At 40.4% G+C, this 14,499-nt stretch overlaps 1 long non-coding RNA gene across 1 annotated transcript; it reads left to right on the forward strand.

Moving 5' to 3' along the window:
* Nucleotides 1-6: 6 nt before the first annotated feature.
* LOC118598552 lies at nt 7-5,923 on the forward strand. The gene is made up of 2 exons (XR_004947613.1): nt 7-1,851; nt 1,963-5,923. It is a non-coding gene; the product is annotated as an uncharacterized LOC118598552 (long non-coding RNA).
* Nucleotides 5,924-14,499: the final 8,576 nt, after the last annotated feature.

Consider the following 14,499-nt stretch of genomic DNA (forward strand, 5'->3'; position numbering starts at 1 on the left):
AAAATGTGTGTGGGTGGTTAAACCTGGCTCATATTTTTTCTTTAAATCACATGATTCCTTATATAGGTGGTCCAAGGTCTTGCTGGAAATAGACCTAATAAAATACACTGAACTGGAGCACATCAGGCTGTGGTAGTGTGCAAACACACATACACACAACCAAACACACACAAAATATCTTTGTTTTATCCCACGACTAACACTTTATGACCATAATTTGTCACCTGACTGCAAATGATCTTGATTAGATTAAATCCGTTGCCTTACATTAAATCTTTTTGGAGCTGCTGACATCAGGTTTGATTATATCAAATCCCAGTGATGGAAAACTGACACACTGTCATGAAATGTGGTTAGGAAAGTCCCAAATGAGATTAGAGACTATAAGTGAAAGTTTTAATAACTTGAACACAGGAAACACAACAAAAAAAAAAGAAAAAACTGAATGTGAACGCGGGGCAAAAGTGACCAGGACAAGAACTACTGGAAACTAAAGAAATTAAAGACAATTCTTGGAACAAGGGAGCATGGAGCCAATCCCATTTACCCTGGACAGTTTACCAGTCCATTGCAGGGCCAAACACACAGACATCCACACGTAATGTCTTAGTCACGTGCTCCTGTATCTTAAAGGGACCACAGGTGTGTGTTGCAGTTCCTTTAAGGTTCATTGACCCACCTCAAGGGATGTCATGAAAATGGAATGTACCCTTTCCCTGTAGTCAGGCTGCACTCATGGCATGTGCAAGGAGTATGCACCTTTCACTGGAACAGCACTAACAGCCATGTGCGGTACGCAGGATTATGGGGATATGTACAACATACCTGGATTTGGATCTCACCAACTTCACCCTTACTTGCTCTCATGTCTTGTTTAAGTTCATCAGAACCTGTTGCCTGCAGCAGACCTATAGAAAACAATACACATGAACGTGTTTATCTTAAGGGTTCACAGAGCATTCTACGATTTTCTATTTCCTGTGAGCCACCTGCATACTCTTCCATTCATCCATTTTCTATGTTAGATAGGACCCATTTGTGGTCACTATTTTGCTGGAGCCTGTTCAGTCTCAGTTGGACAAAGTTAGAGTTGCAATATTTGTCACACACCTAGATGTTTGAAATTTGTTCTCCACATTTGACCCATTCCCTGGGGAAGCGGTGAGTTGCAGACACAGGCGCGCACAGGAACCATTTGGTGGTTTAACCACCCCAGTCCAACCCTTTTTAATGCAGAGTGTCAAGCAGGGAGGCACTGGGTCCCATTTTTACAGTCTTTGAAATGACTCAGTGGGATTTGAACCCACGATCTGCCAATCTCAGAGCAGACACTCTACCACAAGGCCACTGAGCTGGTAACAGAAAGTAAGGTGGTAACAGAAAGGAGGTGAACACCCTGGACAGTTTGTCAGTCCATCACAGGGCAGCAGTATGACATAAAAACACTCACATTTAGACCTATGGGGACAATCTTTGAGTTGGCAATTAACCTGTGAAGCCTGGTTTTGGACCTCGGGGAGAAGCAGGAATGCCAGTAGAAAATCCACGTATGAAGAGGCAGAACATGAAAACTCCACCCAGAAAGGACCCAACCAGAATCTGAACCAGGGCCTCCTAACTGTGAGACAAGAAAATCATGTGATATTAGCTTATTTCTTCTATGAACATGTAGAGTTATTGTTCATACATTGACCCAACATTGTTTGCCATTTTTTTACATTATTTACAATATTACTGTCATGGTGCTCCCAGGTTTCTGTGGTCCTTCCTGATTGGGCTCAGCTGACTGCAATCTCCCATCAACATTTGACCACCATTTACGATGGGCCTCTCTCCAGTATTCACTGCCAGGTTGTTACCTTCTCCGGTGCAGTACTTTGGCCACTAAAACCTGTTATTTCTAGTTTATGGAGTTCATGTCACTTGCTTGCTCTGCCACTCACTGTTCAATCATGTCTCCAGGATTTTCATCTTTACCCTCATCTTACGAGCCGACCTGGATCCAAATCTCCACCATAACTACAGGTCTGATCCCCACAAGAACCCTGCTTCTGGTCATGCTACATATACCCACGCAACTCACCCCTGGGTTTTTCATCCCGCGCCTCCTATGACCCTCCTGGTCCTTCGTTCTACCTCATCTTCCTGAGACAAGTTCCAGCTCCAGTCCACCACATCCAGCTGCAACAGAAGCTCTGTTCCAACTTCAAGTATTCAGAAATTCACAGGACAAAAAAAAAAGTGTTATCCACCTCTCATACTGATTTCTTTTATCCTCCTGGGTCTGCCACACCTGACCCCGTCATCATGACAAATGTTAGCTTGAGGCTATAAGCTAGCAGGTGAGCAGGTCAACAGATGGATGATGGGGAAGGGTGCAGGCTCACTCCAATAAACAGTCCCAAAAAAAACACCAGTTTTTTTTTATTCATTTTTCCTAAAACACCATAAAAGAACACTGAGAAGTCTTTTAAAATAGGTCAAAAGATGATGGAGTGTTTACACTCCTGACATTTTTTTTTTTTTTTTGCGTATTTGTCAAGTTACTGTCCATTAGTGATAATATTGGTATATCATGAATCTGTGTATTACTATCTTTCAAATGGGACCTTGTTTGGTTTACTAGATGGAAGCATGATGTGTAGAGCAGCACTAACGCTATTCTCTCTGTATGCTTATTGTGGCAATATTGCTCGGGGCTTTAATATTCTTTTGTTTGGGTGAAAATGCTTATTACAGCCTCTAAGCAGAGTTTTCTTCCATAATTTCAGAATGCTAGATGATAACGTTGACTTTGAGTAGTGGTTGATTATAAATGTCAGATTTAGAGACCAGAAATAAGGAAACAAATGTGTTTATGTTGACAATGTTGAGAACTATGAACATAAATCTCAACACCAGTTAACATTTTTTCAGCTTATCTAAACCAGACATTTAAAAATGCATATTTTAGTTCTATTTTTATTTATTTTTTTATTTTTTCAAATCTAATGTGTACCTTGAATCTCTCTCTAGTCAATACTGGACAGGGATGTCAATTCAGTAATCCTTTCTTCTATCCAATTATACATTATTATTATTGCTTGTGGTTGAGGAGGTCGAAGCTAAAATACATAATCTTACATAGAAATAGCAAAATGTGTATTTGCTTATTGTTTGTCTTAGCAAACAGTGATAGCATAGTTTGTGTTAGAATTTGGGATTGACATTCAACTTTTCTTTGCAAAGATAAGCTCTTTCTTGTAGTAATTTTAGAATAACTTTACTTTTACTGTCGTAAAAGTCTGGAAACAAAGACTTTTTTTAGCAAGCAAAAGTCTTAAAAAATTCAATTCAAAACAAATGGCTTGCGTTTCTTTGTAGGTCTATTAAAAGGCTACTTTAGTCATTTTTTTTTGTGGGCCTTTCAAGTGTTGCTGAAGAGTGCAAATGGGGAAACCCTGTGAGTCTGCACTACATGATAGATGTGCATGGAATGCATATTCACCTTTTCTCTTGGATGACTTTCAAAGATTGCGCCAACTTGCAATAGACATTTTGGCACAAGCTCTTCTGGCAACGAGAGCAGAAAAAGGCTACAAGCAATAGTGGCACCGTGACTGTTTGAGTCAGCTTTATGCAGTATGGCCATCATTCATTGCTCCCCCTCTATAAATGCACTATTTATTCTTTGGTTCGAATTACATAAAATGAATTATAATAAATAAGAAAGGAGAATTGGTGTAGTGGATATGCTTACTGTGCACTCATTCAAACAAGAATGAGTTTCGTCCTAGAGATCCCTCAGGGCACATTATCAAGAATGAGGTGTGGAACAATTTACTTTTCTGTTTTAGTAGGAAATTTGTTTATAGTTGTAAAAGCCTTATTTTGGAAAAAAAAAAAGTCACGAAGAATTTGAGGTGCATACTGAGCAGCGTGAACTTCCTGTGACTCCTTGAAGCCACAATAAAGGAATAAAAAAGAAACAATTGATATTAATCTTCCCAGCAGATCGATGAGGAAAAAGCACCAAGCTCCTCTTGCAATATCTCAGCTCCTTTTACAACTGAGAGGCAGGGGGAGATGGAGTGAAGAGTGGAGCTGCGGATGAACCGTCTGGCAAGTTTCCAGAAATGTTTATGTTAATACAAAGTGGCCCAACAGTAAAAAGCTGCCAGTAAGTGTGCTGTTAATGAAATGGAATTTAAAGAAAGTCCTATTAATGATATGTTGTCCTCTAAAAGTGATTTCTTTATAGAAAAAAAAAATAAGATGACACCTACATATACACCTACATTTATCATGGAACATTAGGACTAATTGGTTCAGCTTTGCATATGCACGCATAGAAAAAAGACAGGTATAAAATTTAAAAAGTAATGCCTTGAAGATTTAAAGCTCAGACCCAACACATGTTTCTTATGTATTTAAGGTCAGGATCACTACAAAGCTGTGTCAGATGTTTACTTTTTCCAAACATCAAAAGGTAAATCTTGAAGATTGGAGGCCTGCCTGATCTCCCAGGGTCTGGCTTCAATTTTCACACCAAAGAAGACTTTAGCTGAAAATCGTCCTCTTGGATATTCTGTTCGCTGTGATGACCTGGGGCTTCTGCACACATATGTGTACCCGTGTTTAAAGCGTTGCTTTGTTTTTCAGGCAAACATATCAAATGCAAGGTCGTGTTCCCTCATGGAGGCAAAACACTTACAGCAACCACTGTGGTTGTGATCCCATTTGAAACACACCCCGAACCTCTGTTCTTTGGACAAAGCAAGGTATTGATCATCCGAACTCACAGCTGAGATCTTTGAAATGTGCTTCTAATAATGGAAACTCTCCCTGTTTTGCTTCAGCAGAATGGCCTCCAGCAACATTACATGTAATACTTCTACAATAGGGTTCTCTGTTGAGTCTCAAATGTGAGCTATCAAGACTCCAGGAAAACTAAACAAATTGCACTCAAAATGGAGCAGCCAAAAGTCAATGAAGGAGATTGCAATCAATATTTATGAGTGCAATCTACTTTATTTTATGTATGTTTCATCTATTTTTTTAGCTACTGTAATGCAAAAATTCCATCTCTCTGTCTGTCTGTCAATAGGTCAGACAAGCACTGACAAACTAATGAAAACTTAAAAAAACAGGCTGTTGTCAAAAAAAGAAATAGTTCTATAAGATCAATATTCTTAAAGAAAAAAACTACTTTCTGAGCTTATAGGTGTATTATACTGTTCATTCCTCACTGAAAACAACTCCAAAGTGGTATTTTGAGACTCTGAGATGCACAAAGTTAAAGAAAATCTTCCTCAAACCTCAGGTGCTGTTTTCACTTTGCTTTCTTCTACAGCCTGTCTGTCTTGTTGTGCTCAAGGAGGTCGCAGGAGAGACCTAACACGAACAAAGCTGCAAGTCCAGATGGTGTTAGCCCCAGAGCACAGAAGGATGTGCAGATCAGCTACTTTAATTTATGTGTGAACCTGAAGGTTCTGGTGCCATGGAAAGCATCCTGCACTGATAAATGTCATCTATCAACTTTATCTGCTCTAGTATAAAATTTTGCAATCACACACCTGCCTGAAACAAACCCACTATCAACAGAGGCCTTACAATCGTGGTGATTTCACCAGTGTATTAAACACCTGCCTGCTCAAGAAGATGCAGATGGATGTCTCCAGTATCACCTGGATTAAAGATTACCTGGCAGATAAACCACAGCTTGAGACTAAAGCGCATGTACAACAGATCTGATTAAACTTTCTCTTTCTGTTTATCCACTTTAATCCTGTATGTCTCAGACTTTCAGAACAAGCCCTTTACATCCGTAATATTCCAATTAATTAACAGATGAAGGATGTATCAGAGAGAAATTAAGTTGAGAACTTGTGGAACACTTAGTGTTGTGAACTCCAAAAATCACAAAATAAAAAAAAATAAAAAACTCAGAAATCCCAAAAATAACAAACACAGCACAGATTTCCTACGATGATATCAAACATCAGACATCAAACTGGTACAAGAGCTTTTAACACCTGAACAAAACACACAAACACAGAGGACTTGGAAACAGATTCTTAAATACAGACACTAATGGTTAAAAGTGTTTTTGATCATCTGCTTAAAATGAAGGATAAAAGTTGGCTTAGAGTCAATAACAATGCCCAGGTTTCTAACTGTTTCTGAAGATTTTAATGAGAATTCTTTCAGCTTCAAAAACTGTTTAGGTACGTTCACACTGAATGCGGTTCGTGCGGCAGAGGCGGCCAGCTCCAATGTTAAAACAATGGCACAGGTACGCCCTGAGGTAAATTGAAGCCCCGCGACGCGATTTGAGCAACGGGCGTGGCGCGAAGGTCTGCCAGTAGTTCAATTTGAGCACCAAGGCGGGAATTGGGCGGCATGGCCAAAATATAAATACCTGAAGCTTAACAGGTCGCTGCATCGCATCAGCCAATCAGTAAATCAATTTTGGGCATGTGACGTTTTCAATAATTTGACCAGCGGGTAGAATACTAGTCCAAAGCAAGTGTTTTTGTCCAGAACTTTGATATTTTTCCTTTACCTGTTTGAGCCGCAGATTTGCAGAGCTCATCCCGCTACTTTTGGGTGAAGACGGGATACACTCTGGACAGATCGGTGCTTTTAGTTCACTTACTCGAGATGCTGACAGACAGCTGTGGGGGCTGCAGGCTCGGGTCTCAATAAGACATTAAAAAAAGGGAAAAGTTCTCCTAATATTATTTCCACCCTCAGATTAATACAGTGAGCCTTCAAGCTCAGCCACAGAGACACAGAAACACAGAGGAAGTGGCTGTAATACAGACACAGCCCGCAGCACCTGAAAATCGTCTAATAATATCCATAACCCAAACATGGAGGCATGATTACTGATGTTTTTGTAGAACTCTTCACAATAAATATTGTAAGATAAGCACAGACAGAATTGGTACCTCCTCCCACATGCACATTTTTTCACAGGCGGCGAGCAGCGAATTCGCCACGTGGCGAAAGAGGAGCGGGGCACGAGAATTTGTTGCATGAATTGCGATCGGTGTGAAAGCACCTTTTGTCTCTCTTGGCTTCAGGACCAACAACTAAAATTATTTTTTTTGTTTTTATGGCACCACAGTGACCAGTCATGAATGAGATTGTTCAAAGTCCACACCCCTTCCTCTAGAATGTTCAAGGTGGGGGCCAGCGGCCACCACATGCTTTTACTGAGACATCTGATTGGTCAGTTTATAACTTGAGTGACTTGCAATAAAGAAAAAAACATCATAAAAAAAAATTGGAAATGTTTTTTACTTTGATCCTTGAACGGTTTTCTTAAAATTGCTTTTTCCCAGAGCTCGCACTTTGTAGACGATTCCTTATCAGCTGTTTTGGCAGCATGCATAGAGCCATTCTCATAAACAAAAAAATGCCTTTGTATGTCAATGTTTGAATTAAGACAAAACACAGAAACTCTTACAACGAGATTAAAACTTTTATTAAAAGAGTTATTAAGTCTGGAAGTCCAAATCTGAGAATATCTTACTAACTTTACTAAACTGTTTTTATGCGCCTCCTGCTCAGTCTGGTGCCGTATTCTGCTGTCCTTTATGGCAATAAAATGTTGTGGTCTGTTCATGATATGCAAAATTTAGGTAGAGTTTTTATCTGTAATGTTGAGATGAAATATGTAGCACTGATAACATAATAACAACACAATAAATATCCAGTCCCTGATTTGGATGCGATTCCGATTGAGTCTGAAACTATGTGATCGAACCAGATTTCCGATCATATGATCTGACCTACTTGTTATAAAGCAAACCATAATGAAAAACAATAAGTACCCTCACTATAACAGTCTTTTAACAACAGTGGATTCAGTTGAAGGTTTCTGTAAATTTGATGTGGCGTTGACCTCCTCAGGAGATCCTTCCCACCCACAACCGGAACTACCAAAAACAATTCTCTGAAGAATTCTAAGAAATCTGTTACATTAATAAATTTTCCATATGAATCATTCAACTATCTTTGAGAAGAGCAAAACGTCCACACTTCTCATGTCCTATGCTTACTTTTTTAGTCAACTTAAAACCTTCCATTTTTTGTATTCATATAGTACATATGCTGCAATTTCTTAACCAACTCTGTCTCCCAGAGATTTTTGCCAAAAGGCTTTTATTTGTGCTTTAAAGACACGTCTTAAAGACTGAAAGGAAATGAAAGAAATATTGACAGCATAATTTAGGAAACACCTATGGGAGAATTAAATCAATTAGAAGCTCACAGTATTTTACTCTAGGTAACATGATCAAGCAATGATAAGCAAAGACAGAAGCCACTTCCCTCATCCTTTTAAGAGTCCCACTTCATAGCCCAGTTTTTCACTTGCCTCTCACCTGGGGACATTTTCAAAGTGGTTCGTCTTTCTCCTCCACTCTCTGTGTGAGTGTGTATCATATATTTTCTGTGGAGCGCATAGAGACATCCACCATGATGTGTTTATTCAATCAAAATGATTTCCCAGGACACCGCAGAGCAAGCGTGTTAAGTGAATTGAAACCCGGATTATTCCATGCCTTTCCCCTCATTCTATTTCTCTCATTCCCACAGTCTCCAGACAGAAACGCTCAAGGCCCAGTGGGGAGCTGTAAGTTTAAGTGGTGTTAAATATTTACAGAGAAGAAAGTATTAATTTATATTTTACTGGAAAGTCTTCCATCCATCCATGCTCCCAGTCAGGTCTCCCGTGGCATTGAGTTGCAGTGAGACGGGAATGCAAAGAGGAGCAGAGAAATGCTGTAAAAGCATGCAGTACCATCCCTTTTTCATTTCTGCATGCACAGACATACACATCGATGCTGGAGGTCTAACATCCCTGATAATCGGCCATAATTACAACCTATATGGTGCTTTTTTCACCCGTCATGAGTTCTAACATTGAAACACCTCGTAGGTCAGTGTTCTAACATCAGGAGGTAACAGCAGACTGATAAAACTAAACAAATGCTAGAAAAGAGCCAAGGCTGCATATCGATCGAATTCAGTCTATCTTTAGTTTTTAAGCACTTTGCAGCCAAGGGACCAAAATGCTTTACAGACAGAAGCACAGGGCGTAGCACACTTAAAATTCTAAACAACTGATCAAACTTGAAAAATAACCTAAAATAGAATTAAAAACAAAGTAAACAATATCAATTGAACACTAAGAAAAGACAATAAAAGAACCCTTTAAAGTTAGATTTTAATGTGTATTTTAAATGGATCTGTAAATCACATAGACATAAAAGAAAAATCTATCAGTTTATACGCGACAGGAGATTGTTTGACTTCTTAGGGACGCCACAAAAAGGCACAGGTTCCACTGAGCCTACAGTTAAACTTAGAGACATTTGCCAAGTGTTTCTTTTTTCTTTTTATCTGTTTGTTTATTAGGGGCTGCAAGGTGGTGCAGTGGTCAGCACCCTTGCCCCACAGCAAGAAGCCCCCGGTTCAAATCCCGGGTGGGGGATCTGAAACAGAATAATCAACAGAGGACCTTTTCTGTGTATCTCCCCGTGCGGGTTTTCTCGGGGGCTTCCTCCTACCATCCAAAAACATGGTTCATAGGTTAATTGGTGACTCTAAATTGCCCCAAGGTGTGAATGTGAGAGTGGATGTGTGTGTGATTGAGGCCCTGCGACAGACTGGTGACCTGTCCAGGGTGTACCCCGCCTTCGCCCTTCAGTAGCCGGGATAGGCTCCGTCAACCCCGTGACCCCAAAAGGGACAAACACTTAATAAAAGGGGAACATTTTCATTGTTTAGGCTACCAGTTAAAATACTGGCTGCTGAATTTCTACAGACACATAATTTCTTGTTATGGGGCACTGATCAGCAGCACAGCAAAATGGTCACTTGTGTCCTGTTGTCAGGGTAAATTAATAGAAATTAAGCCATTCCCACTTTTTTTCTTTTTTTCCAAGAAAGAGACTGCATGGTGGATCTGCATCTGCATCTTGGAACCTTCTGTGTGGACTTTGCATGTTCTCCCTGTGCATGGGTTTTCTCTGGGCACTCTAGCTTCCTTCTGCAGTCCAAAAACAAGCTGAATAGGATTGTAAATTGTTATATGGGTTATGTGGCCCACCAACAGACTAGCAACCTGTTCAGGTTGTTCCTACCTTTGCCCATCAGTAACTGTGATAGGCTCTACCAGCCCTGTGACCCCAAAAGATCTTTACTGGGTCTGGATGATGAACGGCCCACACAGGAAATAATGTGGCATTTAAAAAGGACCACCCGGAGATAGATGGACAGCATGCAAGCAATCAGATAAAGCCTCATCCACGTGCACCTGTACAAGGATTTTGTGTTATTAAATGTTCACTACAACCTGACACCCAAAGCATGCCAGCAGCAGCTTCTGCCGAGCCCCCCCCTCATTAAGGGTTGTGTGGGCTGGCGCCTAGTAGCTGACTTAGAACTGGTGCAGAGCGGAGAAATTCCTCTGTTTAAGTAAAGCCAAACATCACGAGGTGTTGTCCACGGTGCTGATGGAATGAGATTTCTATCCAGTGCTTTGAATGTCAAAGTGAAAAAGTTAATTTACATGCCTTGCGTGGTTCATTTGTACGTCTTCTGTGGTTTTAACGTAAATAGATGACACCTTTTTTCACATATTTCCATGTACGAGCAATTTTCTTACTTGAAAAATACTCAAAATGTGACACGGTGGCAGATTCTGCTGCTCCACATTTTTAACCTTAACACAGCATGTTAACTTTAGGGCTTGTTGCTGCTGACAAAGTTTGAACTTGGACTTGAGCCGCTGCTCTTCCACACTGAGCTGAGGTGGCTGGGTCGTCCCCTCTGGATGCCTCCTAGATGACTTCCAGAAGGAATGTTTTGTTCATGTTCCACTGGACACAGACCCCAGGGAAGACCCACAAACTGGAGCAACACATTGTAGAGACAATGTCTCTTGGCTGTCTTGGAAATACTTTGTGGTTCCTCCAGAGGAGCTGGAGGAAGTGGCTGGGGAAAGGAAAGTTGGGGCATCTTTGCTCAGACTGCTGCTCTCATGACCCCATTTTGGATGAGCAGAAGAAAACAGATAAATGGTGCATTAGCAGCAAAGTCGAGATCTTGACCATACTCACTTGCTTTTTTATTATGCCAGCAGTTTCTCTCAGTTTGAACATATTCCTTGAATGGGAACAAATGACTCAACTAAACAAAAAAAAGTTAACAAGCTCCCATATTAGATGTAAATTGTATTTCTTTAAAGCACTAAAGAAGCCCAAAGAACTGCCAAATGCAGTGTTTGTAAAACTTTTGTTACCTTGGTTTAGTCTGTATTTTTTATGTGTGTAAGCATCTGAGAAAGTGTGTGCGTTTGTTTTGCATGGTAGCCTGCTGATTGAACTGCTGTCACTCCTGGCTGAGTGTGTGTACCAACCAGATGGGAAACACCAGGGTCAATGGCACTGACACATTACCTCCAGATGAGTTCACTAGAGGATCCATAGCATACGAGAAACACACATGCACACATACAATTAGCAAGTTTACACGTCATGATACACAGAAGAATACATTTCTGTGATGCAACTTTACAAAATATAGTGAAATGTAGGAAAATCAGACATAAATAAAATAGCAAAAAAGTACAAATAAATAGAATGAAGTTGAAAAAAAACATGTTTTAAATGGTAAGAAAAAGTAAAAATAATGGTCTGGTCCCCTTTATTTGTGTATGTTTTATTAAATTTAAGCATGAGCAAAAATTGAGGACACTGAACACGTGTGACTGATTGCATCCTGTTTGTCTTCATTTAGAGCACAGACAAATGTAGTTGATGAACCTGCTGTGAGCACTCGTGTGTTTGGATCTATGTTGGAGTGAATGCGGGTTGTGTCTCAGTCAAATGGGGGCTCACAGTTTGCCCCCAACACATGGCTGCTGTTTGCCCTGCCACATTCTGCTGATCAATGGCAGGTTGCTCTCTCTTCCAGTTTCAGATTCTTGCATGAATTATTCACTATAGAATTCTTGGTAAGATATGTTTTTGAGGTGGGGTGTTATCAACACCGCAATTCTTGTTGAACCAAAACATTGTGGTGGACATGCATTTGTTCCAAATACAATTCTACTCTAAAGAGAGTAAAATTTCAATCTGATAAATATTACGAATAACACTAAAGCCCTTCACTTACGGGAGGTTCAAACCGGACGTGGAACACTGTGAAGCGATGCGCGTGCGGAGGGCGTGCGGTATCCCCTCACCTCCAGTTCACACCAGACTTTTTTGTGATGGTTGACAGGCGCTTCTGCTCAGCTTTGATTATTTAGAGCTTTTACAATTAATTTGACTTTATCTTGAGTTGTCACTAACTGCTCTCTGGCTCTCTGGTTGATTGTGTTTTTAGACTCCCAAAACCAAACACCCTACCACTCTGTCTTATTTTCATCTCTACGTTCTGCTTAGATACAAAATTATGATCACATTTGTCATTTGCGGTATTTTATTGTGAAAAATTGCCCATATTTTGTAAGTTGACCGGATTTTCTTGTTTGTCCTGGCATAACTTCTTGCCCGGATTGATGCGAATCACTCACGATCTCATGAAAAATAGACACAGAAACAATTCCCGCAGAGCACGAGCTGGCCGTGGAGGACGGCGGGGCTTCACGTCTGGTGTGAACTACACCATAGGTTAACAATGAATGAAACCAGCCTCCATTCCGCTGCACTTCCGCATGTGGTGTGAACCTAGTGTTATATTTTGAATTTAAGCTTGAAATTGTCTTGTTTCCTGTAAGATTATACCAAGCAAGATAGTTTTATTCTGAAACCCTTTATCTGAGTCAATAAAGAACAATACATAATTAAAAAATAGGTGATTTGAGAAAAAAAATAAAGATGTACATCTCAAAGATAATGTTTAAAAGGAAATTTGCCAAGACTTATTAAATTAAATTTGTGCTGTATTGAAGAGGGAATGGATTTTAGCGCCTTAGGTGTGTGTGTGCGCGCGTTTTGTGTCAAGTCAAGCTATTCAGATTTTATGTGATTTAACAGTAGCAGCACCCCATGCTGAGTTAATCTTATAAGAACACGAAGCTGTGTTTGTCTCTCGGATGAAGTCTGTATCCTGGAGACTCCAGAAAATGACATGAAAATATGCCGCTGCTATCGTGACAGTGTCTTCATGGCACAGTTGGAAGACAGCTGAGAAAAGAGAGAACCATAGCAGGCAGTGAATGTTCAAATCCCTATTCATGCGCTGAAGAATAATAAAAAAAAAAAATCCAGCTTTGGCGTCTAAGTCTTATGCCAGACACCCTGGCAAATTCAAACACCCATACAGGCTTTCCACCAGCAACCTGTTGTTGTGCTTACCACTGTTCCTGGTTTGATAGTATGCTAAAAAAATGTATATGCAACTCAAATTTAAATTTACTTGAAGAGTCTATACCATGGAAAAACAACTTTTTGATCTTTTAAGGGTATTATAATTTTCTTTCCTCACTTTAAAGAACCCCAAAGCAATTTTTTGAATCCGTTAAAGCTTTTCTGAGTAATCCTAAAACCTGCGCTGAGCACCAGCCCCTCCCAAACACACAAACATGAGCAGGTTATCACAAGATGATGTAGACAAATGAGAACAGCCCCTTTCAGGAAGAGTCTGTGCTGCCGGAACAGTCCCTAGGTTTGCACAAACACATACTTTTTCCGCTGAGCTACAGGCTAGCGGTGATCAGCTAACTTCGAAAGCACCCTAGCTCATGAACAGTCATGCAGATCCCAGGTGTCTGTGCTATTTGTGTTGTGATCCAGTCTAGCAATGGCCAAGAAAAGCTCACTGGATTTGGCGTTTAAACTTTGTGCGGTGGCATATGCCAAAGAACATTCTGGTGAGGAATCTGCACCACGTTTAAGGTGGATCCTAAATGTATCGAAGATACCTGGTGATATTTAGAAGATGACTGGAGATAAAGAAGCAAACAATTCCTGGTGGAAAAAGCAAGGGATGAATGAGAAGAACATGGATTATTGAAAAAAGTCAGAAAGTTCTGTGTGTCTCCAGGAAAATGCTTCACATGAAGGCGAAGAGGATTTTTGATACAGAGATTGAGAAGGCTTCAAAGCAAAAATTATCGTTCACAGCCAGTATTAATCAGGACATAATGCTATGTTCTCATCATTTCAATGAATCCTGAAAGGTTCCTCTGGTGTTGGTGTCAGTATTTCTTAACCACATTTCACCACAAAATGAACCCATTAGCCATCACCATCCTGTCTGTTGCATTTTGTTTTGTTTTTGGAATAAACACCCTGGCTACTTAAAGCAGATTCACAAAAGGTACATCCACCCATCCATTTTCCTGACCGCTTTGTCCCTTTCGGGGTCGCGCGGGTGCCGGAGCCTATCCCGGCTGCTAATGGGCGAAGGCGGGGTACACCCTGGACAGGTTGCCAGTCTGTCGCAGGGCCCCAATCACACACCCATCCACTCTCACAGACACACCTAGGGGCAATT

Source organism: Oryzias melastigma, linkage group LG1, assembly GCF_002922805.2.
Source record: "Oryzias melastigma strain HK-1 linkage group LG1, ASM292280v2, whole genome shotgun sequence".
Classification (NCBI taxonomy): domain Eukaryota; kingdom Metazoa; phylum Chordata; class Actinopteri; order Beloniformes; family Adrianichthyidae; genus Oryzias; species Oryzias melastigma.